General features: G+C 42.1%; 1 non-coding gene across 1 annotated transcript; it reads left to right on the forward strand.

The window, feature by feature from the left end:
• Positions 1-250: 250 nt before the first annotated feature.
• Positions 251-357, forward strand: LOC112086070. The gene has a single exon (XR_002899294.1). It is a non-coding gene; the product is annotated as a small nucleolar RNA R71 (small nucleolar RNA).
• The last annotated feature ends 222 nt before the right edge of the window (positions 358-579 follow it).

A 579-nucleotide genomic window follows, 5' to 3' on the forward strand; every position in this document is an offset into this window, starting at 1 on the left:
TTTGTCAAGCTTTATATTCAACACTTTAAACTTCTCTTCCAGCTCTTGGTGTCTACCAGAATCTTCTCCTCTATAGCTTCTATCATAATCTTCCCCATAAGTGTCTTGGCTCATGGCTAAGTTCTCAACAAGTTCCATAGCTGCATTGATTTCTTTTGCCAAGAAATTTCCATTTGATGCTGTGTCCAACTGAATCCTGATCTTAGGAACAGCTCCTCTATACAAAGTGCTAAGGAGAGAGGCTTCTGAAAAGCCATGATGTGGACACTTATTTGTGTAGCTTCTAAACCTGTCCAAAGCTTCTCCAAAGGTCTCATTAGAATGTTGAGTGAAGCTGGAAATCTGGTTCCTTAGCTTTGCAGTCCTTGAGCTTGAGAAGAACTTGGATAGAAAGGCAATCTTGCATTGCTCCCATGTGTGGATGGATCCTCTTGGGAGGTTCTTTTCCCACTGATGTGCCTTATCTCCAAGGCTGAATGGGAACAATCTCAGTTTGAAACTGTCTTCAGATACCCCATTGATCTTAGTGAGATCACAAACTCTGTCAAACTGATCCAGATGCTCCAAGGGATCCTCCAT

Source organism: Eutrema salsugineum, unplaced genomic scaffold, assembly GCF_000478725.1.
Source record: "Eutrema salsugineum unplaced genomic scaffold, Eutsalg1_0 scaffold_24, whole genome shotgun sequence".
Lineage (NCBI taxonomy): Eukaryota > Viridiplantae > Streptophyta > Magnoliopsida > Brassicales > Brassicaceae > Eutrema > Eutrema salsugineum.